We start from the raw sequence: 22,967 nt of genomic DNA, 5'->3' as shown, positions 1-22,967 counted from the left end.
TAAATAACCTTATTTATTTCTTTGAAGAAACAGCGCTTGCGCTAAAACGTCGGGCCGACGTAGGAAAAACGTCCTGCAGCTAGGGCCATGAGCCTGTGGATCGGCGCTTAATGAACGAGGCGTGGGGACAGCAATTGGAAGAGTTTCTGCAGTCCCGACTTTGAGAAAGTCGCGCCCAGACAAGCGTGAAAAAAAGAACACAGCAACTGACCGCGTGGACTAAATCCACTAAACTTAAATACATTTCACGTATCAAAACAATGTTAGGGTAGGTGAATTTTAGTTAGAAATGTTGTTTTAATTAAGAAATGGAATGAAAGTTAAACAAACTTTGAAATTTCAATGTAAACTGACCCGGGAGAAACGCGCCGAGGCTTCTGGTACTTCCTTACCACTTGAAAACACTTTCTAGGGTTAGCTGGCGCTTAAGACGTGTGTTATCGACGGGGCAGAATGTGGTTGTGAGGGTGTGATTGTCTACGACGTAATTTCCGGCGTGCGACATCATGGCCGACGTCCTTGGATACGGGGACACAAAACAACTGCAAGTGGAAAATAAATCACTTTGAGGAACTTCCCGGGGCTTGGTTTGGACGGAGTACAATGTGGTTGAGTGGATGGGTCCATTTCTACAGTTTGGCTGTGGTTGCATGGTGCCTCCAGTGAAACGGACGCGCGAAAAGGGAGGGGACGGCGCAAAGTGAGATGAAAAAAGTGAAATGAAATGTGAAAAAGAGAGGGCTAAGTTAAGGGTTCTATTTTTTAATTTGTATTATGAGTGGTGGGCCATTCCCGGAGGTACTGCAATACCGGGTCAACCCGTGATGAGGGCGGAGCAAGCTCCGTGGCACCTCATCCCGTTGCAAAAATCAGTTTAATATCGATGTCTCCAATAGGAGACGTATCAGATATTAAGCTGATAAGAACAGATACTTTTTTTTTTCTTTTTGATAAGATATTTAATATCAGCGAAATTACAATTGCGGACAGCGCAATAGCTACCACTTCAGCTGTTAAAAGAATGTATCACAAGAAAAGAATTGAAGTGGCAGCTCTAACAGTAGTAGATTAATGAAAAGGCAGAATGACACTGATTGAAACGTCCGTACAATATCTATGGAAATGTCACAGCACTGGTTCCAAGAAAGACTGTATTTCACCTGCATGAATCTCTAACTTGATTTCCTTCAGGTATTCACCTTCTGGTCCCATCATGTCCGACTGATTTTGATTCACCTTTCCTTCCAACAATCTGAACAAACACTTCCGAACAACAGTCCTCTGCTTCACATTATACTGAGAGACACAAGACTCTATCTCCTTATCACAGGTCATGACTTCAAATAAGTTCTTCTCCTTCTTCCATTCCAGCTTCACATGAAAAATGAATGTGTCCCAATCCTGCCTTTTACTCTTAATCCTCTCCCTGTTCTTCTTTGCCCAAGCAGTCACAAACAGTTCCGGCACCTTAATTAACTTCACACTGTCTGACACCTCCTTCTCTACACTCTTCACTTCCTCGACCAATGAAGCTGACTGTTCAGCCCAACTAAGAGGCGGTGTAGATGTGTCTTCCTTCATCCTGGATTTCTTATCTGCCACTGGAGTGCTCTCATGATCTTTCACAACAGCATCTGTCAACTTCCGCTTTTTGTCCGTAGAACTCTCCTCTGTATTCTCCTCTATATCTGAATGCACTGTTTCCATATCCGAGTCGTCAGTATCCTCAGAATCCTCAGAATCAATCTCCACAACATCCTTCACAACTTCCTGCTCAACCTCTACATTCCGTTTAGAAACAGAAACCTGATCAGTCTTAGGACACTTGGATCTAACATGTCCATGTGCGTGGCATTTCAAACAGACCGGCATCCTGCCTGGGGCAGTAATAAGCATGCTCTGCTTATCACCAAACTTGACAATATGAGGTATTCTCTCCTTCTCCTCCTCCAATAATTCCATACGCACAATCCGAACTCCAGAATAGATGCAAACACCATCAATCTCCTCAAACTCCCTCTTCACCTCTAACACTCTTCCATATCGAGAGAAATAGTGCTTTAAGAAAGCACTATTTACAGTGGCGTGCAACCAATGCACCCTCAAGGAAACCATGTACTTCCCATAGCTGTAAAAATAAATCTTCTCTTGCTCAACAGAAACACACTGTACATCCAAAAGCCTTTTTGCACTGTTAAGATCCTTCATTGTGATGTAAACGTTCCCGTACCGTTCTGTTTTCCACACAGCTTGACAATCGCTCACGTTAAACTCCGGCACATTCTTCTTAAGGTAAGCAAGTAACTCCCTTGTAGAAGAAACCTTGACCGTCAAATAAATCCTCAGAGTTCGACCGACAACATCCTGGTCAATAAACTCCACTGGAATTGGCCCTTCATTAACTGCGGCGGTGTAACTCATGATGGCAAAGTGAGGAGACCACTTAAGATCACACAACTACAAAGTAGATGATGCCTCACGTAGATCTGTGAAATGAAGAGCAGCAGTCAAATATAATCACAATAACATCAAAAGGCCATAAAGATCTAGAGTCTCTGAACACTCCGTAAGGAGATGACCGGGTCAGGGTTTTTGGCTAAGATACTACACTTTGATCTTAGCCAAAAGGCCGAGAAGCGATGCCGGTTGTCGGCTTGCGCCGGCAAAATACCTCTATACCCACAGCATCTCATTAAGGGGCTGGATATTTACATTCCCTCTTTCAAAATATTCACCTCCAAAATTACACGCACGAAAACACGCAATTTCGGACCACGGGCGAGGGCCACGGCCAAAATGACCTTCTTTGTGGTGAAATACGACAATTTGTGTCAAGGCAGCAAAATGTGTAAATAACCTTATTTATTTCTTTGAAGAAACAGCGCTTGCGCTAAAACGTCGGGCCGACGTAGGAAAAACGTCCTGCAGCTAGGGCCATGAGCCTGTGGATCGGCGCTTAATGAACGAGGCGTGGGGACAGCAATTGGAAGAGTTTCTGCAGTCCCGACTTTGAGAAAGTCGCGCCCAGACAAGCGTGAAAAAAAGAACACAGCAACTGACCGCGTGGACTAAATCCACTAAACTTAAATACATTTCACGTATCAAAACAATGTTAGGGTAGGTGAATTTTAGTTAGAAATGTTGTTTTAATTAAGAAATGGAATGAAAGTTAAACAAACTTTGAAATTTCAATGTAAACTGACCCGGGAGAAACGCGCCGAGGCTTCTGGTACTTCCTTACCACTTGAAAACACTTTCTAGGGTTAGCTGGCGCTTAAGACGTGTGTTATCGACGGGGCAGAATGTGGTTGTGAGGGTGTGATTGTCTACGACGTAATTTCCGGCGTGCGACATCATGGCCGACGTCCTTGGATACGGGGACACAAAACAACTGCAAGTGGAAAATAAATCACTTTGAGGAACTTCCCGGGGCTTGGTTTGGACGGAGTACAATGTGGTTGAGTGGATGGGTCCATTTCTACAGTTTGGCTGTGGTTGCATGGTGCCTCCAGTGAAACGGACGCGCGAAAAGGGAGGGGACGGCGCAAAGTGAGATGAAAAAAGTGAAATGAAATGTGAAAAAGAGAGGGCTAAGTTAAGGGTTCTATTTTTTAATTTGTATTATGAGTGGTGGGCCATTCCCGGAGGTACTGCAATACCGGGTCAACCCGTGATGAGGGCGGAGCAAGCTCCGTGGCACCTCATCCCGTTGCAAAAATCAGTTTAATATCGATGTCTCCAATAGGAGACGTATCAGATATTAAGCTGATAAGAACAGATACTACACTTTGATCTTAGCCAAAAGGCCGAGAAGCGATGCCGGTTGTCGGCTTGCGCCGGCAAAATACCTCTATACCCACAGCATCTCATTAAGGGGCTGGATATTTACATTCCCTCTTTCAAAATATTCACCTCCAAAATTACACGCACGAAAACACGCAATTTCGGACCACGGGCGAGGGCCACGGCCAAAATGACCTTCTTTGTGGTGAAATACGACAATTTGTGTCAAGGCAGCAAAATGTGTAAATAACCTTATTTATTTCTTTGAAGAAACAGCGCTTGCGCTAAAACGTCGGGCCGACGTAGGAAAAACGTCCTGCAGCTAGGGCCATGAGCCTGTGGATCGGCGCTTAATGAACGAGGCGTGGGGACAGCAATTGGAAGAGTTTCTGCAGTCCCGACTTTGAGAAAGTCGCGCCCAGACAAGCGTGAAAAAAAGAACACAGCAACTGACCGCGTGGACTAAATCCACTAAACTTAAATACATTTCACGTATCAAAACAATGTTAGGGTAGGTGAATTTTAGTTAGAAATGTTGTTTTAATTAAGAAATGGAATGAAAGTTAAACAAACTTTGAAATTTCAATGTAAACTGACCCGGGAGAAACGCGCCGAGGCTTCTGGTACTTCCTTACCACTTGAAAACACTTTCTAGGGTTAGCTGGCGCTTAAGACGTGTGTTATCGACGGGGCAGAATGTGGTTGTGAGGGTGTGATTGTCTACGACGTAATTTCCGGCGTGCGACATCATGGCCGACGTCCTTGGATACGGGGACACAAAACAACTGCAAGTGGAAAATAAATCACTTTGAGGAACTTCCCGGGGCTTGGTTTGGACGGAGTACAATGTGGTTGAGTGGATGGGTCCATTTCTACAGTTTGGCTGTGGTTGCATGGTGCCTCCAGTGAAACGGACGCGCGAAAAGGGAGGGGACGGCGCAAAGTGAGATGAAAAAAGTGAAATGAAATGTGAAAAAGAGAGGGCTAAGTTAAGGGTTCTATTTTTTAATTTGTATTATGAGTGGTGGGCCATTCCCGGAGGTACTGCAATACCGGGTCAACCCGTGATGAGGGCGGAGCAAGCTCCGTGGCACCTCATCCCGTTGCAAAAATCAGTTTAATATCGATGTCTCCAATAGGAGACGTATCAGATATTAAGCTGATAAGAACAGATACTACACTTTGATCTTAGCCAAAAGGCCGAGAAGCGATGCCGGTTGTCGGCTTGCGCCGGCAAAATACCTCTATACCCACAGCATCTCATTAAGGGGCTGGATATTTACATTCCCTCTTTCAAAATATTCACCTCCAAAATTACACGCACGAAAACACGCAATTTCGGACCACGGGCGAGGGCCACGGCCAAAATGACCTTCTTTGTGGTGAAATACGACAATTTGTGTCAAGGCAGCAAAATGTGTAAATAACCTTATTTATTTCTTTGAAGAAACAGCGCTTGCGCTAAAACGTCGGGCCGACGTAGGAAAAACGTCCTGCAGCTAGGGCCATGAGCCTGTGGATCGGCGCTTAATGAACGAGGCGTGGGGACAGCAATTGGAAGAGTTTCTGCAGTCCCGACTTTGAGAAAGTCGCGCCCAGACAAGCGTGAAAAAAAGAACACAGCAACTGACCGCGTGGACTAAATCCACTAAACTTAAATACATTTCACGTATCAAAACAATGTTAGGGTAGGTGAATTTTAGTTAGAAATGTTGTTTTAATTAAGAAATGGAATGAAAGTTAAACAAACTTTGAAATTTCAATGTAAACTGACCCGGGAGAAACGCGCCGAGGCTTCTGGTACTTCCTTACCACTTGAAAACACTTTCTAGGGTTAGCTGGCGCTTAAGACGTGTGTTATCGACGGGGCAGAATGTGGTTGTGAGGGTGTGATTGTCTACGACGTAATTTCCGGCGTGCGACATCATGGCCGACGTCCTTGGATACGGGGACACAAAACAACTGCAAGTGGAAAATAAATCACTTTGAGGAACTTCCCGGGGCTTGGTTTGGACGGAGTACAATGTGGTTGAGTGGATGGGTCCATTTCTACAGTTTGGCTGTGGTTGCATGGTGCCTCCAGTGAAACGGACGCGCGAAAAGGGAGGGGACGGCGCAAAGTGAGATGAAAAAAGTGAAATGAAATGTGAAAAAGAGAGGGCTAAGTTAAGGGTTCTATTTTTTAATTTGTATTATGAGTGGTGGGCCATTCCCGGAGGTACTGCAATACCGGGTCAACCCGTGATGAGGGCGGAGCAAGCTCCGTGGCACCTCATCCCGTTGCAAAAATCAGTTTAATATCGATGTCTCCAATAGGAGACGTATCAGATATTAAGCTGATAAGAACAGATACTACACTTTGATCTTAGCCAAAAGGCCGAGAAGCGATGCCGGTTGTCGGCTTGCGCCGGCAAAATACCTCTATACCCACAGCATCTCATTAAGGGGCTGGATATTTACATTCCCTCTTTCAAAATATTCACCTCCAAAATTACACGCACGAAAACACGCAATTTCGGACCACGGGCGAGGGCCACGGCCAAAATGACCTTCTTTGTGGTGAAATACGACAATTTGTGTCAAGGCAGCAAAATGTGTAAATAACCTTATTTATTTCTTTGAAGAAACAGCGCTTGCGCTAAAACGTCGGGCCGACGTAGGAAAAACGTCCTGCAGCTAGGGCCATGAGCCTGTGGATCGGCGCTTAATGAACGAGGCGTGGGGACAGCAATTGGAAGAGTTTCTGCAGTCCCGACTTTGAGAAAGTCGCGCCCAGACAAGCGTGAAAAAAAGAACACAGCAACTGACCGCGTGGACTAAATCCACTAAACTTAAATACATTTCACGTATCAAAACAATGTTAGGGTAGGTGAATTTTAGTTAGAAATGTTGTTTTAATTAAGAAATGGAATGAAAGTTAAACAAACTTTGAAATTTCAATGTAAACTGACCCGGGAGAAACGCGCCGAGGCTTCTGGTACTTCCTTACCACTTGAAAACACTTTCTAGGGTTAGCTGGCGCTTAAGACGTGTGTTATCGACGGGGCAGAATGTGGTTGTGAGGGTGTGATTGTCTACGACGTAATTTCCGGCGTGCGACATCATGGCCGACGTCCTTGGATACGGGGACACAAAACAACTGCAAGTGGAAAATAAATCACTTTGAGGAACTTCCCGGGGCTTGGTTTGGACGGAGTACAATGTGGTTGAGTGGATGGGTCCATTTCTACAGTTTGGCTGTGGTTGCATGGTGCCTCCAGTGAAACGGACGCGCGAAAAGGGAGGGGACGGCGCAAAGTGAGATGAAAAAAGTGAAATGAAATGTGAAAAAGAGAGGGCTAAGTTAAGGGTTCTATTTTTTAATTTGTATTATGAGTGGTGGGCCATTCCCGGAGGTACTGCAATACCGGGTCAACCCGTGATGAGGGCGGAGCAAGCTCCGTGGCACCTCATCCCGTTGCAAAAATCAGTTTAATATCGATGTCTCCAATAGGAGACGTATCAGATATTAAGCTGATAAGAACAGATACTACACTTTGATCTTAGCCAAAAGGCCGAGAAGCGATGCCGGTTGTCGGCTTGCGCCGGCAAAATACCTCTATACCCACAGCATCTCATTAAGGGGCTGGATATTTACATTCCCTCTTTCAAAATATTCACCTCCAAAATTACACGCACGAAAACACGCAATTTCGGACCACGGGCGAGGGCCACGGCCAAAATGACCTTCTTTGTGGTGAAATACGACAATTTGTGTCAAGGCAGCAAAATGTGTAAATAACCTTATTTATTTCTTTGAAGAAACAGCGCTTGCGCTAAAACGTCGGGCCGACGTAGGAAAAACGTCCTGCAGCTAGGGCCATGAGCCTGTGGATCGGCGCTTAATGAACGAGGCGTGGGGACAGCAATTGGAAGAGTTTCTGCAGTCCCGACTTTGAGAAAGTCGCGCCCAGACAAGCGTGAAAAAAAGAACACAGCAACTGACCGCGTGGACTAAATCCACTAAACTTAAATACATTTCACGTATCAAAACAATGTTAGGGTAGGTGAATTTTAGTTAGAAATGTTGTTTTAATTAAGAAATGGAATGAAAGTTAAACAAACTTTGAAATTTCAATGTAAACTGACCCGGGAGAAACGCGCCGAGGCTTCTGGTACTTCCTTACCACTTGAAAACACTTTCTAGGGTTAGCTGGCGCTTAAGACGTGTGTTATCGACGGGGCAGAATGTGGTTGTGAGGGTGTGATTGTCTACGACGTAATTTCCGGCGTGCGACATCATGGCCGACGTCCTTGGATACGGGGACACAAAACAACTGCAAGTGGAAAATAAATCACTTTGAGGAACTTCCCGGGGCTTGGTTTGGACGGAGTACAATGTGGTTGAGTGGATGGGTCCATTTCTACAGTTTGGCTGTGGTTGCATGGTGCCTCCAGTGAAACGGACGCGCGAAAAGGGAGGGGACGGCGCAAAGTGAGATGAAAAAAGTGAAATGAAATGTGAAAAAGAGAGGGCTAAGTTAAGGGTTCTATTTTTTAATTTGTATTATGAGTGGTGGGCCATTCCCGGAGGTACTGCAATACCGGGTCAACCCGTGATGAGGGCGGAGCAAGCTCCGTGGCACCTCATCCCGTTGCAAAAATCAGTTTAATATCGATGTCTCCAATAGGAGACGTATCAGATATTAAGCTGATAAGAACAGATACTACACTTTGATCTTAGCCAAAAGGCCGAGAAGCGATGCCGGTTGTCGGCTTGCGCCGGCAAAATACCTCTATACCCACAGCATCTCATTAAGGGGCTGGATATTTACATTCCCTCTTTCAAAATATTCACCTCCAAAATTACACGCACGAAAACACGCAATTTCGGACCACGGGCGAGGGCCACGGCCAAAATGACCTTCTTTGTGGTGAAATACGACAATTTGTGTCAAGGCAGCAAAATGTGTAAATAACCTTATTTATTTCTTTGAAGAAACAGCGCTTGCGCTAAAACGTCGGGCCGACGTAGGAAAAACGTCCTGCAGCTAGGGCCATGAGCCTGTGGATCGGCGCTTAATGAACGAGGCGTGGGGACAGCAATTGGAAGAGTTTCTGCAGTCCCGACTTTGAGAAAGTCGCGCCCAGACAAGCGTGAAAAAAAGAACACAGCAACTGACCGCGTGGACTAAATCCACTAAACTTAAATACATTTCACGTATCAAAACAATGTTAGGGTAGGTGAATTTTAGTTAGAAATGTTGTTTTAATTAAGAAATGGAATGAAAGTTAAACAAACTTTGAAATTTCAATGTAAACTGACCCGGGAGAAACGCGCCGAGGCTTCTGGTACTTCCTTACCACTTGAAAACACTTTCTAGGGTTAGCTGGCGCTTAAGACGTGTGTTATCGACGGGGCAGAATGTGGTTGTGAGGGTGTGATTGTCTACGACGTAATTTCCGGCGTGCGACATCATGGCCGACGTCCTTGGATACGGGGACACAAAACAACTGCAAGTGGAAAATAAATCACTTTGAGGAACTTCCCGGGGCTTGGTTTGGACGGAGTACAATGTGGTTGAGTGGATGGGTCCATTTCTACAGTTTGGCTGTGGTTGCATGGTGCCTCCAGTGAAACGGACGCGCGAAAAGGGAGGGGACGGCGCAAAGTGAGATGAAAAAAGTGAAATGAAATGTGAAAAAGAGAGGGCTAAGTTAAGGGTTCTATTTTTTAATTTGTATTATGAGTGGTGGGCCATTCCCGGAGGTACTGCAATACCGGGTCAACCCGTGATGAGGGCGGAGCAAGCTCCGTGGCACCTCATCCCGTTGCAAAAATCAGTTTAATATCGATGTCTCCAATAGGAGACGTATCAGATATTAAGCTGATAAGAACAGATACTACACTTTGATCTTAGCCAAAAGGCCGAGAAGCGATGCCGGTTGTCGGCTTGCGCCGGCAAAATACCTCTATACCCACAGCATCTCATTAAGGGGCTGGATATTTACATTCCCTCTTTCAAAATATTCACCTCCAAAATTACACGCACGAAAACACGCAATTTCGGACCACGGGCGAGGGCCACGGCCAAAATGACCTTCTTTGTGGTGAAATACGACAATTTGTGTCAAGGCAGCAAAATGTGTAAATAACCTTATTTATTTCTTTGAAGAAACAGCGCTTGCGCTAAAACGTCGGGCCGACGTAGGAAAAACGTCCTGCAGCTAGGGCCATGAGCCTGTGGATCGGCGCTTAATGAACGAGGCGTGGGGACAGCAATTGGAAGAGTTTCTGCAGTCCCGACTTTGAGAAAGTCGCGCCCAGACAAGCGTGAAAAAAAGAACACAGCAACTGACCGCGTGGACTAAATCCACTAAACTTAAATACATTTCACGTATCAAAACAATGTTAGGGTAGGTGAATTTTAGTTAGAAATGTTGTTTTAATTAAGAAATGGAATGAAAGTTAAACAAACTTTGAAATTTCAATGTAAACTGACCCGGGAGAAACGCGCCGAGGCTTCTGGTACTTCCTTACCACTTGAAAACACTTTCTAGGGTTAGCTGGCGCTTAAGACGTGTGTTATCGACGGGGCAGAATGTGGTTGTGAGGGTGTGATTGTCTACGACGTAATTTCCGGCGTGCGACATCATGGCCGACGTCCTTGGATACGGGGACACAAAACAACTGCAAGTGGAAAATAAATCACTTTGAGGAACTTCCCGGGGCTTGGTTTGGACGGAGTACAATGTGGTTGAGTGGATGGGTCCATTTCTACAGTTTGGCTGTGGTTGCATGGTGCCTCCAGTGAAACGGACGCGCGAAAAGGGAGGGGACGGCGCAAAGTGAGATGAAAAAAGTGAAATGAAATGTGAAAAAGAGAGGGCTAAGTTAAGGGTTCTATTTTTTAATTTGTATTATGAGTGGTGGGCCATTCCCGGAGGTACTGCAATACCGGGTCAACCCGTGATGAGGGCGGAGCAAGCTCCGTGGCACCTCATCCCGTTGCAAAAATCAGTTTAATATCGATGTCTCCAATAGGAGACGTATCAGATATTAAGCTGATAAGAACAGATACTACACTTTGATCTTAGCCAAAAGGCCGAGAAGCGATGCCGGTTGTCGGCTTGCGCCGGCAAAATACCTCTATACCCACAGCATCTCATTAAGGGGCTGGATATTTACATTCCCTCTTTCAAAATATTCACCTCCAAAATTACACGCACGAAAACACGCAATTTCGGACCACGGGCGAGGGCCACGGCCAAAATGACCTTCTTTGTGGTGAAATACGACAATTTGTGTCAAGGCAGCAAAATGTGTAAATAACCTTATTTATTTCTTTGAAGAAACAGCGCTTGCGCTAAAACGTCGGGCCGACGTAGGAAAAACGTCCTGCAGCTAGGGCCATGAGCCTGTGGATCGGCGCTTAATGAACGAGGCGTGGGGACAGCAATTGGAAGAGTTTCTGCAGTCCCGACTTTGAGAAAGTCGCGCCCAGACAAGCGTGAAAAAAAGAACACAGCAACTGACCGCGTGGACTAAATCCACTAAACTTAAATACATTTCACGTATCAAAACAATGTTAGGGTAGGTGAATTTTAGTTAGAAATGTTGTTTTAATTAAGAAATGGAATGAAAGTTAAACAAACTTTGAAATTTCAATGTAAACTGACCCGGGAGAAACGCGCCGAGGCTTCTGGTACTTCCTTACCACTTGAAAACACTTTCTAGGGTTAGCTGGCGCTTAAGACGTGTGTTATCGACGGGGCAGAATGTGGTTGTGAGGGTGTGATTGTCTACGACGTAATTTCCGGCGTGCGACATCATGGCCGACGTCCTTGGATACGGGGACACAAAACAACTGCAAGTGGAAAATAAATCACTTTGAGGAACTTCCCGGGGCTTGGTTTGGACGGAGTACAATGTGGTTGAGTGGATGGGTCCATTTCTACAGTTTGGCTGTGGTTGCATGGTGCCTCCAGTGAAACGGACGCGCGAAAAGGGAGGGGACGGCGCAAAGTGAGATGAAAAAAGTGAAATGAAATGTGAAAAAGAGAGGGCTAAGTTAAGGGTTCTATTTTTTAATTTGTATTATGAGTGGTGGGCCATTCCCGGAGGTACTGCAATACCGGGTCAACCCGTGATGAGGGCGGAGCAAGCTCCGTGGCACCTCATCCCGTTGCAAAAATCAGTTTAATATCGATGTCTCCAATAGGAGACGTATCAGATATTAAGCTGATAAGAACAGATACTTTTTTTTTGATAAAATTTATTTACAAATTTAATTTTAACACACGCGGACAGCGCGGTTGCTGCAGGGCGGCCTAAAATTATCACAGGAAAGAGTTGAGCCCTGCAGCATTAACAATAAAATAAACTACAGAGGAAGAGCATGAACGAAATAGAAAGTTACCATTTTTACATATTTGTATAACATATCACCATATTTACACATGCACATAATAATTCAATAGACACGGGACAAGTACACACATTCCCATGTACATGATTTAACAAATGCCGACTACGGCTACGGCACAAACATGGCAATTATACAGAATTATTACACTAAATTACAGTTTGATAAAACAGCAGTAAACAGTATATCAAAATTTACAAATTGAAAGATAATTTATGATTGCCATCGACTGAACAAAATATTGAAGTAGACAGCCAATAGTTAGAGAAAACAGTAAAAGATAAGCGATAGAAGTCGACCCTGATACGTGTCCTAAGGACAGACAAAAAACGTAACATGATATCATTTCCATTTAATTTTGAGTGCTCAAATTTGTTAGAATTTCGAACCAGCCAAATAGTGTATTTTGCCAAAGTTAAAAGATAGATGCACATTGATTTTTGATAGGAATTTGGAATTTTGGGAACCAAGTTAAATCGAATAACTTCGTTAGATCGTTTTAATAAACCAAATGACAATTGATCTAACCACTGGAAAACGATATCCCACAAAACCTCAACACACGAGCAATAGATGAAGAGATGATCAGAAGTTTCTATTGCTATACGACAGAGTGGACAGTTTGGAGTGACAGACATTCCCCGAGTATAGAGAGTATACCCTAAGGGGAGAGAATCATAGATGAGACGGTAATTAACTGATTTAGAAAGTGAATCCACGAAGTGATTATGCAAATTAAGCCAAACAAGCCGGAAAGGAATACGTGGATACAACGTTTCAACTTTATTTTCCACAATTGATTTTATGAGTGCTTCATAAAATTGTTTCGTAGTAAATCGAAACATATCTATCAGGAAATCCGAATGAACAGCCTCAAAACGTTTGACAGCTAAAAAACAACCCTGATAGAAAGCCGACATCGTCTCAGAGTGTGGGAATAGTAAAGAAGAAAGTGAGGGACAATAGTGACGTAAGGACATCCCTAACCAGTATTTCGCAAAAAAGGTCCACTTAGCTGAGGAATGAAACAGATTTTGAATATGCTTAAGATAGAAAGACTGCAATTTAGACTGGATGTGTACAACACCCATCCCCCCGTCTAAAGTTGATTTATAACAAACAGACCTCCGAATAGGCTCAGCTGTGGAATTCCAAATAAACCGAAAAGTCTCCCTCTGAAAGAGTTCGACATAATGTTTTGAATAGGGTGATACCGCCCCTCGGTACCACAACTTAGACAAAGCCATGACATTGCACACAATAGTTTTGCCAAAAATAGAAATAGAGCGTCCTTTAGCAACATTTAAAACACTTCGAAATTTAGATAGTATAGGATGGAATTGATCGTCCGCATTGACATTTCTACCTGTCATAATTCCAACTATTTTAGAATGCTCAATCCAAGAAATACCGAAAGGGTGGTCTGATCTATTACGCCATTTACCAACGAAAATGCCGTGAGTTTTGTTAAGATTTAATTTGGAGCCAGACGCCTTGCTAAAAAGATGATATGATTCTAAAAGTTGTCCAATAGAAGCATCTGTGGTACAAAATCCCAGTCCATCATCAGCAAATGCAGATATTTTTGCCGAATCATCAGTACCTGGTAATTTGACACCAACAATTTCAGTTTTTTTCCGAATATACATTAACAGAGGCTCTAATGCTAAGACATACAGGGACGGAGATAAACCACACCCCTGCCGGACAGACCTCGTTATAGAAAACGGCTGTGAAATGTGCTGATTTATTATTACCGCACTAGATATGTCCGTATACAAAATTTTGACCCATTTTTGAAATTTTGGACCAAAGCCAAAACGGTCCAGTACTCTAAACATAAACTGATGAGAAACCCTATCAAAGGCTTTCTCTTGATCCAAACTAATAAAAGCACAAGGTAAATCTTTTTGATCTACATAATCTAGCACATTACGAATTAGATGACAATTGTCATGAATAGAGCGACCAGGTACAGCACAGGTTTGATCCATATGCACAATACTTCCTATAACATTGCCTAAACGTGTGCATAATAATTTCGATACAATTTTGACATCAACATTTAATAAAGAAATAGGACGCCAGTTACGAACATTATCAGCATTATTAACATCCTTACATATAAGAGAAATATAAGAAGTTTTAGAAGAATTAGGAAGAGATTGTTCTTGAAAAGACAGCTGAAAGACACGGAGAAGCACATCACCAAGTACATCAAAAGTAGACACATAAAACTCCTTAGTAAGCCCATCCGGACCGGGAGATTTATTATTCTCGATAGCCTTAAGGGTCTTTAGAATTTCATCACGAGTTATGTCCCCTTCCAGTGAAGCCGAATCAGCCGAATGAAGCGCCGGTAAATCAGCAAGGAAACGTTCACAAATTTCATCATCAATAGGCTCATAGCCAAAGAGTTCGCTATAAAAATCAACAAAAACGCCCATGATTTCACGAGAGGTTGTTACTTTACGGCCTTGAGAGTCTAAAATTGAACTGATAGATTTTTTCGTACCTCTCTGAGTTTCCTTGCGCAGAAAATAACTGGAAGGCCTTTCACCAATTTCAAGGTCTTTAGCCTTAGATCGAACTAAATGACCATTAAATTCCAGTATTTCCAAATCCTTTAATTGTTTTTTAACAGCCGCAATTTGGTCTGTATACAGTCCAGGATGTAAAGATTCAGCACGGCATAATGTTTTATATTGACTGACTAAATCATTACGAAGGGATGCCCGCTGTGATTTTTGAACTGACCCAAATAACTTCAAAAAGGACACAATTTCAACCTTAAAGGCATCCCACCAATCCAAAGTTATGGACTCTAAGGGGGGGATATGATTTAAACAAAAGCCCGCAAATAAGGCCTTAAAAGAATCATTTAATAATGAATTATTACATTTAAAATAACCCAAACCATAACTAATGCCGGCAAAATCTTTCAGCTTAAACGACACATAATCATGGTCAGAAAAACTACATGGAGAAATATCTGCAGATACAACAGTAGAGCGCAGAGAAGAGGAAATATAGAACCGGTCAAGACGGGACCCGACGCCGGCTGTATTACGCCAAGATACCGCCACTTTGCCAGGAAACTGAGAGCGATAGACATCGAAAAGAGAGAAATCGGAGACCCATTGCTTAATAATGTTTGCCCCAATTTGAGCATCCCGCCTACCACCTATTTTATCTAACTGAACGTTAGTAACACAATTAAAATCACCCCCCAGAACAATACGCCTATTTGTAACCAAAAATTTAGCAACGCTATGAAAGAAATTAGCCCTATCAACAGGAACATTAGGTGCATACATATTTAAAAATCGCACATTATATCCATTTATTGTTAAATCAACAACTAAAAACCTACCCTCAATATCATAATAAAAGAAATCTACAATGTAATTAACTCTAGATGAAACAATAAAAGCAACACCCCGACTAAAATTACTCCCAAAACTCCAAAAGGCTTTCCCATTAAATCTATGTTCATACGTTTTAGCAATTGATAAATTATACACATGAGTCTCCTGAAGAAATAAGAAATCGATGGCATCATTAGCAAAAGTATGAGATAATATATTTAATTTAGTAGTATCATCTAATAGTCCGTTACAATTTATTGATAGGAAGCTGTACATGATGAGGTATATATAAAAGCTCATATAAAATATGTATAAACCACAAATTGAATATGCATCCTCTGATTACATTATGATATAAATCAAGTGTATAAATTCTATAGTCATCTCGCCATAATATGCAAATTAGGCACACCAAAATATAACATCCTCTGTATCCAATATAAATAGAAATTACCCACAATGCATCATCAAACACGCATGCAAAGAGCATTACATAACTAAGTACAACACCTCTTTGAAAACAACCCGCCGAAGCCTGACTCATATTTAAGAAATTAATATGGATAAATACAGTTTGATTGCATTGAACAATATTAACACATACCATACATGAAAGCGTAATGCAGACAATAGCTAAGAGAGGTTGCAAAGTAAGCAATAACACGAAACCATGACGTATACAAAATAACACACACACACACATAAGTTTAGATAAATATACACAAAATAAGTCTAAATATACACCTAAACACTCATAAAGCATGCCACAAATAAGGCTTAAGTACATAGTAAATTTATACGGGAAAATATGTACATGCAGATTTAATTTAGAATCGTTTTCGAACAATATGCAAATTAGCAACACCCAAGTACATGGAAAACCCAAATTAAAGTAGTACAAAATTACCCATAATGCTCTCAGGCAGATAACTCTTCTCATCAGCCAATGCCAACAGCAAATGGCGACAAAACTGCCCAAATAAATCAGGAGCAACCACACTACCCATATATATACAAAATCTGAACATAGCAAAGAACGGATCATGCATAAAACATCAACATACATGTACAAGAAAATAAACCAAAATGTCATACCGTTACATTCAAAGAACGTAACTGACACTATATTTTTACAGAAACGAAAATTAATAATTCTCAATACACACAAAAAGCATTCACCAAAAGTTAACTTACCCCAGCTAATGAAACACTGTAAATAAAAAAGAAACATTAGAAACACTGCTTTTGATGTATGAACATTTTTCCGTACAATATGCAAATGAGCAATACTCGAATACAGTAGGGGCAAGAAGCAGCATGCTAAACAATTACCCATAATGCAATAGATTTCATTATACTCAGTTCCATAAAGAAACAACAACCTGTTAAAAGCATCCACAGCAAAACTAGCGCTAATACACGAGAAAATCATCCAGTAAATATCAAACTTACACTCCCCGTACAGGGAGAACCTGGGCGTCAAAGTTTTATACATTGTGCTAACTCGTTTGTGATGGACATTGCAAGGTCATTAACTTAGGACGACATGTAATCTTTAGCGAATTAGGGTGGGTCAGTGTTGTCAGGAATTGACACACGGCGGGAAGCCGACGGTGACCGATCTACTGCGGCCGCCGCAGCGTCTGCCACTCCCTTAGGGATCGAGGAAATGCGCTGCTTTTTCCCAACCGTGCCTCCCTTTGCTTTTGATCTTGACCCACGCTTAGGCCTCACATCTGACCAATTCTGAGAGTCCACTCGTGAAATAATGTCATCCACCCCATCTTGTGAACCCATATTGTCTACAGTTCCATAATTTAATGGCGATACAGCTGCAGCTGCAGCATAAGATCCTGGTTTTTGCACAGTCTCACCATCATCCCCACTGTCTATAGTCAGCCCCTCATTGTTCACTGTGTCCTCCCGACTACTTTCCTCCTCCATCTCTATAGACTCACCCTGAACATCCCCTGGTATCTGCTCTCCAGAGTCCGGGGGTGGGGCCATAGCTGGTTCTGCCTCCTCATTGCGTTTTCTATTTGCAAAGCTCTTAGGACAATCTGGCCTCGTATGTCCCAGGTGATAGCACCTGAGGCACACAGGGAGCCGACCTGGTGCCGTGACCAGCATAGACATCCGGTCTCCCAAACGAACTATGTAGGGAACAGTATCAGCCTTACCAGCATCCAGCTGCAACTGTACAATTCTGACTCCTGTTTGTATTGGAGACCCACCCACTATAGCAGTTTCATGCGACACAGACAAGACTTTGCCGTAACGAGAGAAGTAAGATTCCAAGAACTGGCTCGACACGACACCATGTATCCAGTGAATACGAAGATCAATTACTTCTCTGTCATAAGGGGTGAAGTCAATTCTAATATCTCTATACACTATTGACCCAACCGTCAGCATCAATCTTGCCCTATTCTCATGTTTGAAGGTGACAAACCACACTCCCGAAGTCTCCGTTTTCCAAATGGAAAGTATTTCCCGGGCTTGAATTGAATTATGAGTGGCATTCCTGAGAATATCGAAAATGTTTTCCCGGTCAAAATTACGTACCGTTGACTTTATGCGAATCGTAGAGTCACATCTCTTCTTGTCCAGGAAACGTTGTGGGACCGCAGGAGCAATAGTTGCCGCTTGGTACGCCATGACGTGGAAACAAATGGGGGGAGACCCGAAGGTCACACAGCTGATGAAAGCTGATGCCCACCCGTAGATCTGCAAATCAGGAAAACAAGTCAACAGATGAATACAACAAAGTCAGTAGGAATGCACAATCTCACCGATATCCTTGGCCCAGATACTACACTTGGATCTGTGCCAAAAGGCCGAGAAGCGATGCCGGTTGTCGGCTTGCGCCGGCAAAATACCTCTATACCCACAGCATCTCATTAAGGGGCTGGATATTTACATTCCCTCTTTCAAAATATTCACCTCCAAAATTACACGCACGAAAACACGCAATTTCGGACCACGGGCGAGGGCCACGGCCAAAATGACCTTCTTTGTGGTGAAATACGACAATTTGTGTCAAGGCAGCAAAATGTGTAAATAACCTTATTTATTTCTTTGAAGAAACAGCGCTTGCGCTAAAACGTCGGGCCGACGTAGGAAAAACGTCCTGCAGCTAGGGCCATGAGCCTGTGGATCGGCGCTTAATGAACGAGGCGTGGGGACAGCAATTGGAAGAGTTTCTGCAGTCCCGACTTTGAGAAAGTCGCGCCCAGACAAGCGTGAAAAAAAGAACACAGCAACTGACCGCGTGGACTAAATCCACTAAACTTAAATACATTTCACGTATCAAAACAATGTTAGGGTAGGTGAATTTTAGTTAGAAATGTTGTTTTAATTAAGAAATGGAATGAAAGTTAAACAAACTTTGAAATTTCAATGTAAACTGACCCGGGAGAAACGCGCCGAGGCTTCTGGTACTTCCTTACCACTTGAAAACACTTTCTAGGGTTAGCTGGCGCTTAAGACGTGTGTTATCGACGGGGCAGAATGTGGTTGTGAGGGTGTGATTGTCTACGACGTAATTTCCGGCGTGCGACATCATGGCCGACGTCCTTGGATACGGGGACACAAAACAACTGCAAGTGGAAAATAAATCACTTTGAGGAACTTCCCGGGGCTTGGTTTGGACGGAGTACAATGTGGTTGAGTGGATGGGTCCATTTCTACAGTTTGGCTGTGGTTGCATGGTGCCTCCAGTGAAACGGACGCGCGAAAAGGGAGGGGACGGCGCAAAGTGAGATGAAAAAAGTGAAATGAAATGTGAAAAAGAGAGGGCTAAGTTAAGGGTTCTATTTTTTAATTTGTATTATGAGTGGTGGGCCATTCCCGGAGGTACTGCAATACCGGGTCAACCCGTGATGAGGGCGGAGCAAGCTCCGTGGCACCTCATCCCGTTGCAAAAATCAGTTTAATATCGATGTCTCCAATAGGAGACGTATCAGATATTAAGCTGATAAGAACAGATACTACACTTTGATCTTAGCCAAAAGGCCGAGAAGCGATGCCGGTTGTCGGCTTGCGCCGGCAAAATACCTCTATACCCACAGCATCTCATTAAGGGGCTGGATATTTACATTCCCTCTTTCAAAATATTCACCTCCAAAATTACACGCACGAAAACACGCAATTTCGGACCACGGGCGAGGGCCACGGCCAAAATGACCTTCTTTGTGGTGAAATACGACAATTTGTGTCAAGGCAGCAAAATGTGTAAATAACCTTATTTATTTCTTTGAAGAAACAGCGCTTGCGCTAAAACGTCGGGCCGACGTAGGAAAAACGTCCTGCAGCTAGGGCCATGAGCCTGTGGATCGGCGCTTAATGAACGAGGCGTGGGGACAGCAATTGGAAGAGTTTCTGCAGTCCCGACTTTGAGAAAGTCGCGCCCAGACAAGCGTGAAAAAAAGAACACAGCAACTGACCGCGTGGACTAAATCCACTAAACTTAAATACATTTCACGTATCAAAACAATGTTAGGGTAGGTGAATTTTAGTTAGAAATGTTGTTTTAATTAAGAAATGGAATGAAAGTTAAACAAACTTTGAAATTTCAATGTAAACTGACCCGGGAGAAACGCGCCGAGGCTTCTGGTACTTCCTTACCACTTGAAAACACTTTCTAGGGTTAGCTGGCGCTTAAGACGTGTGTTATCGACGGGGCAGAATGTGGTTGTGAGGGTGTGATTGTCTACGACGTAATTTCCGGCGTGCGACATCATGGCCGACGTCCTTGGATACGGGGACACAAAACAACTGCAAGTGGAAAATAAATCACTTTGAGGAACTTCCCGGGGCTTGGTTTGGACGGAGTACAATGTGGTTGAGTGGATGGGTCCATTTCTACAGTTTGGCTGTGGTTGCATGGTGCCTCCAGTGAAACGGACGCGCGAAAAGGGAGGGGACGGCGCAAAGTGAGATGAAAAAAGTGAAATGAAATGTGAAAAAGAGAGGGCTAAGTTAAGGGTTCTATTTTTTAATTTGTATTATGAGTGGTGGGCCATTCCCGGAGGTACTGCAATACCGGGTCAACCCGTGATGAGGGCGGAGCAAGCTCCGTGGCACCTCATCCCGTTGCAAAAATCAGTTTAATATCGATGTCTCCAATAGGAGACGTATCAGATATTAAGCTGATAAGAACAGATACTTTTTTTCTTTTTGATAAAATTTAATACATAAAAGAATTTTACAGGCGCGGACAGCGCGGTCGCTGCAGGGCGGCCTAAAAGAATATCACAACAAAGAGTTATGCCCTGCAGCGCTAACATAAAATGAACTAAAGAGGAAAAGAAGTGCCACATCCGGCTACATGCAAACTGAACAGTAATACTTTATACAATACATAAGGAAAAAAGTAAAAGAAGCAAACATAAATGAAACACACGTAAAATATACAAATAGGTTTGCCTTAGTCTGGCTTCAGAAACAAATAATTAATTCATACATTCAAGACATATGAACAAAACACACAACATGTACAGCTCAACTACTCATCACAAGCACATACATACTATATACAATTTTGACATAATACATATAATACACATACAACATGCATAACATCAATATGTAGAATCACACATATACAAACATAAAAAATGCCAGTCTCTGGCAGCATGCAACATTTAAGAACTTACATGTAAAACTAACACAAAAGGTGCCTTACTGGCTACATGCACAAACAAAATGCATAAATATATACAATATAAAACATACTTTATATAAGAGGTTACACCAGAACGTTACATGCTTACAAATGAAGTTATATACATAATTCTAATGAATGATTAGCATTGATTTTGCAAAAGATGGAAGAAAACAGCCAATATTTAGAAAAGATAGATAATGGAAAGCGACAAAAGTCAACCTTGACACGTGTCCTAAGGAAACACAAAAAACGCAACATGATATCATTCCCATTTAATTTTGTGTGCTCAAATTTATTAGAATTCCGAACAAGCCAAATGGTATACTTTGCCAAAGTTAAAAGGTAAATGCACATTGATTTTTGATAAGAATTTGGAATTTTGGGAACCAAATTAAATCGAATGACTTCGTTAGATCGTTTTAATAAACCAAATGACAATTGATCTAACCACTGGAAAACGATATCCCATAAAACATCCACACACGAGCAATAGATGAAGAGATGGTCAGAAGTCTCTATTGCTATACGACAGAGTGGACAGTTCGGAGTGACAGACATTCCCCGAGTATAGAGAGTATACCCCAAGGGGAGAGAATCATAGATGAGACGATAATTGACCGATTTCGAAAGTGGATCCACGAAGGAATTATGCAAATTAAGCCAAACCTGTCGAAAAGGAATACGTGGATACAACGTTTCAACTTTATTTTCCACAACAGTTTGTAATAAGCAAGAATAGAACTGTTTTGAAGTAAACCGAAACATATCTATCAGATAATTTGAATTAACAGCTTCAAACTGTCTTACAGCCAATAAGCACGTCTGATAGAATTGTGGCATCGTCTCAGAGTGTGGAAATAATAGTGAAGCAAAAGTAGAACAATAGTGGCGTAAAGACATTCCTAACCAATATTTTGCAAAAAATGTCCACTTAGCTGAGGAATTAAGTAAAAGATTTTGAATGTGCCTTAGATAAAAAGAATATAATTTTGATTGGATGTGTACTACACCCAAACCCCCATCTAAAGTAGATTTATAGCACACAGACCTCCGAATAGGTTCAGCAGTGGATTGCCAAATAAACCGAAAAGTCTCCCTCTGAAAAAGGTCGACATAATGTTTTGAATATATAGTTACTGCCCCACGGTACCAAAATTTAGATAAGGCCATAATATTGCACACAGTAGATTTACCAAAAATAGAAATTGAACGTCCCTTCGCACCGTTTAAAACTGAACGAAATTTAGATAATATAGGATGTAACTGATCGTCTACATTGACATTCTTGCCTGTTACAATTCCAACTATTTTTGACTGCTCAATCCAAGAGATACCGAAAGGGTGGTCCGATCTTGAACGCCATTTGCCAACAAAAATGCCATGAGTTTTTGCTAGATTCAATTTGGAGCCTGACGCTTTACCATAACAAGAATATGCTGCCAAAAGGTGACCAATTGAAGCGTCAGTTGTACAAAAACCAAGCCCATCATCAGCAAAAGCAGATATTTTTGCTGAATCATCAATGCCTGGTAAAGAAAGCCCTACAACTTTTGAATTTTTTCTTATATAACAGAGTAAAGGCTCCAGTGCTAATACATACAGAGATGGAGACAAGCCACATCCCTGTCGGACAGACCTCGTTACAGGAAATGATTTTGAAATGTGTTGGTTAATTATAAGCGCACTAGATATGTCCTGATATAAAATTTTAACCCATTTTTTAAAATTTGGACCAAAGCCAAA

At 42.5% G+C, this 22,967-nt stretch overlaps 9 non-coding genes and 3 pseudogenes across 9 annotated transcripts; all 12 read right to left on the bottom strand.

The window, feature by feature from the left end:
• Positions 1 to 776: 776 nt before the first annotated feature.
• LOC137274847 (U2 spliceosomal RNA) lies at positions 777 to 959 on the bottom strand (annotated as a pseudogene).
• Positions 960 to 2,432: 1,473 nt separating this feature from the next.
• LOC137274950 (U2 spliceosomal RNA) lies at positions 2,433 to 2,641 on the bottom strand (annotated as a pseudogene).
• A 984-nt stretch (positions 2,642 to 3,625) lies between these two features.
• Positions 3,626 to 3,818, bottom strand: LOC137274831 (U2 spliceosomal RNA). Its single transcript, XR_010956218.1, has one exon. It is a non-coding gene; the product is annotated as a U2 spliceosomal RNA (small nuclear RNA).
• A 984-nt stretch (positions 3,819 to 4,802) lies between these two features.
• On the bottom strand, positions 4,803 to 4,995 carry LOC137274830 (U2 spliceosomal RNA). Its single transcript, XR_010956217.1, has one exon. It is a non-coding gene; the product is annotated as a U2 spliceosomal RNA (small nuclear RNA).
• Positions 4,996 to 5,979: 984 nt separating this feature from the next.
• On the bottom strand, positions 5,980 to 6,172 carry LOC137274829 (U2 spliceosomal RNA). The gene has a single exon (XR_010956216.1). It is a non-coding gene; the product is annotated as a U2 spliceosomal RNA (small nuclear RNA).
• Positions 6,173 to 7,156: 984 nt separating this feature from the next.
• Positions 7,157 to 7,349, bottom strand: LOC137274828 (U2 spliceosomal RNA). Its single transcript, XR_010956215.1, has one exon. It is a non-coding gene; the product is annotated as a U2 spliceosomal RNA (small nuclear RNA).
• Positions 7,350 to 8,333: 984 nt separating this feature from the next.
• LOC137274827 (U2 spliceosomal RNA) lies at positions 8,334 to 8,526 on the bottom strand. The gene has a single exon (XR_010956214.1). It is a non-coding gene; the product is annotated as a U2 spliceosomal RNA (small nuclear RNA).
• Positions 8,527 to 9,510: 984 nt separating this feature from the next.
• On the bottom strand, positions 9,511 to 9,703 carry LOC137274826 (U2 spliceosomal RNA). The gene has a single exon (XR_010956213.1). It is a non-coding gene; the product is annotated as a U2 spliceosomal RNA (small nuclear RNA).
• A 984-nt stretch (positions 9,704 to 10,687) lies between these two features.
• LOC137274825 (U2 spliceosomal RNA) lies at positions 10,688 to 10,880 on the bottom strand. The gene has a single exon (XR_010956212.1). It is a non-coding gene; the product is annotated as a U2 spliceosomal RNA (small nuclear RNA).
• Positions 10,881 to 11,864: 984 nt separating this feature from the next.
• Positions 11,865 to 12,042, bottom strand: LOC137274849 (U2 spliceosomal RNA; annotated as a pseudogene).
• Positions 12,043 to 19,389: 7,347 nt separating this feature from the next.
• LOC137274824 (U2 spliceosomal RNA) lies at positions 19,390 to 19,582 on the bottom strand. The gene has a single exon (XR_010956211.1). It is a non-coding gene; the product is annotated as a U2 spliceosomal RNA (small nuclear RNA).
• A 984-nt stretch (positions 19,583 to 20,566) lies between these two features.
• LOC137274856 (U2 spliceosomal RNA) lies at positions 20,567 to 20,761 on the bottom strand. Its single transcript, XR_010956235.1, has one exon. It is a non-coding gene; the product is annotated as a U2 spliceosomal RNA (small nuclear RNA).
• Between the last annotated feature and the right edge of the window lie 2,206 nt (positions 20,762 to 22,967).

This window comes from Haliotis asinina, chromosome 2 (genome assembly GCF_037392515.1).
Source record: "Haliotis asinina isolate JCU_RB_2024 chromosome 2, JCU_Hal_asi_v2, whole genome shotgun sequence".
In the NCBI taxonomy this organism is placed as follows: domain Eukaryota; kingdom Metazoa; phylum Mollusca; class Gastropoda; order Lepetellida; family Haliotidae; genus Haliotis; species Haliotis asinina.
The sequence above is the reverse complement of the archived record's forward strand: the minus strand, read 5'-3'. Positions and strand labels throughout refer to the sequence as shown.